Source organism: Schistocerca gregaria, unplaced genomic scaffold, assembly GCF_023897955.1.
Source record: "Schistocerca gregaria isolate iqSchGreg1 unplaced genomic scaffold, iqSchGreg1.2 ptg000649l, whole genome shotgun sequence".
NCBI lineage: Eukaryota > Metazoa > Arthropoda > Insecta > Orthoptera > Acrididae > Schistocerca > Schistocerca gregaria.
Genome location: NW_026062034.1, coordinates 205,001 through 207,500, shown reverse-complemented (window position 1 = coordinate 207,500; position 2,500 = coordinate 205,001).

Below are 2,500 nucleotides of genomic sequence, written 5' to 3'. Positions count from 1 at the left end.
ATCCTCAACGCACACAGTCCTCAATCAGACCAGCACACTGCAGATGTCCACCGCGCTTCGCACCGGGCTCGGCTGAACCAACTTTGGCCGCCAGGCGCCGCGTGCAGGGTGCGCCGCAGCGTAGCTGCACCGCCTGCCGGGCCCGTCGGCTGGCGCTCCTGCCACTCGGCGCCCCCCACCAGCCGCCTGTTGCGCGTGCGCCCACGCAGCGCGCGGCCAACACGCCGGGCGGCCCCCCTTCACCGGCCGGGAACAGTCCCACCAAGCCACCGCCGCGTATCGCTTCATACCCACATGGACCTAGTCACGTGTGTGGATGTGGCGGGTACCGCTGAAACAACCGGTTAATAGCTGTACCGATCGTCGCCATCACAGATTCACCTCCAGCGTGAACAACCGCTCAACAACGGATTTCCAGTTCATTTGCGTATCTTGGGCAGTAAACGTAGATGTCCACCTACATTTGCGAATTCAACAATTCTTGCATGCCAGGATGTCATGTGTCACGACACGCTACATCAGACCACATACACACTGCGACATGTGCAGAAGAGAACACGTGGAAGGTGGCCCGCGCACGTATGCGATGTCCCTTCCGCGATCCACTGTCAACCGGCATCTGCGGCATGTCCCAGATATGGAACGCGGTCCACCAGGGTAGCACTTTGTGTGAGGCAATACGACAAAGTCGGAATACACGCGTCACTACATCAGACGGCTCACGCTGACCTGACCTGACCTGACCTGACCTGACCTGACTCACCGCACCACCACCCCCAGCGACCCAGGGTGACATACAATGCGTTCGTACGTTCCTCCCACACGCCTCTACGGCGTACCACAGTGCAACCTAGCTGTTATTGGGAGACGAGACAAGTAGCATCGAGCACAACATATGGAAATTGAGATTCGACACCGTTGGGCACAGCCAGCGTACGGTCACACGTATCACACTACTTCACTCTGTACGTAACGACCGATGATCGGTACAGCGTGTGGGTTACGCGTACGACATCAGCGGACAATGGACACAGACCATACCACGACGTACACTGAGGGCGTCGACATCTGAATGCAACTGAACAGCTGCGAGGCTCATTTAACACTCAAACGCCAGACCGACCAGCTTGAGAGGACAGAGACACAAAGAGGGGGACAGAGGGGGGGGGGGGGCGGCGATATAGTCCTATTGCAGTACAATTGACAGTGGATAGCGGGAATATGTGGAAAGTAAGCAACACTCGCAAGACATCTACATGAGGATAACAACGACACCAGAGATTCCGAGCAGTGAACTATGTTAGGCAAAGGGACAACGTGGGTTAGGTTAAGGGACAACGTGGGTTAGGTTAAGGGACAACGTGGGTTAGGTTAAGGGACAACGTGGGTTAGGTTAAGGGACAACGTGGGTTAGGTTAAGGGACAACGTGGGTTAGGTTAAGGGACAACGTGGGTTAGGTTAAGGGACAACGTGGGTTAGGTTAAGGGACAACGTGGGTTAGGTTAAGGGACAACGTGGGTTAGGTTAAGGGACAACGTGGGTTAGGTTAAGGGACAACGTGGGTTAGGTTAAGGGACAACGTGGGTTAGGTTAAGGGACAACGTGGGTTAGGTTAAGGGACAACGTGGGTTAGGTTAAGGGACAACGTGGGTTAGGTTAAGGGACAACGTGGGTTAGGTTAAGGGACAAATTGAGTTAGGTTAAGGGACAACGTGGGTTAGGTTAAGGGACAAATTGAGTTAGGTTAAGGGACAACGTGGGTTAGGTTAAGGGACAAATTGAGTTAGGTTAAGGGACAAATTGAGTTAGGTTAAGGGACAAATTGAGTTAGGTTAAGGGACAAATTGAGTTAGGTTAAGGGACAACTTGAGTTAGGTTAAGGGACAACTTGAGTTAGGTTAAGGGACAACTTGAGTTAGGTTAAGGGACAACTTGAGTTAGGTTAAGGGACAACTTGAGTTAGGTTAAGGGACAACTTGAGTTAGGTTAAGGGACAACTTGAGTTAGGTTAAGGGACAACTTGAGTTAGGTTAAGGGACAACTTGAGTTAGGTTAAGGGACAACTTGAGTTAGGTTAAGGGACAACTTGAGTTAGGTTAAGGGACAACTTGAGTTAGGTTAAGGGTCAACTTGAGTTAGGTTAAGGGACAACTTGAGTTAGGTTAAGGGACAACTTGAGTTAGGTTAAGGGACAACTTGAGTTAGGTTAAGGGACAACTTGAGTTAGGTTAAGGGACAACTTGAGTTAGGTTAAGGGATAATGTGGTACAACCAGAGTTAGGTTAAGCGATAATGTGGTACAGCCACAGTTAGGTTAAGCGATAATGTGGTACAGCCACAGTTAGGTTAAGCGATAATGTGGTACAGCCACAGTTAGGTTAAGCGATAATGTGGTACAGCCACAGTTAGGTTAAGCGATAATGTGGTACAGCCACAGTTAGGTTAAGCGATAATGTGGTACAGCCACAGTTAGGTTAAGCGATAATGTGGTACAGCCAT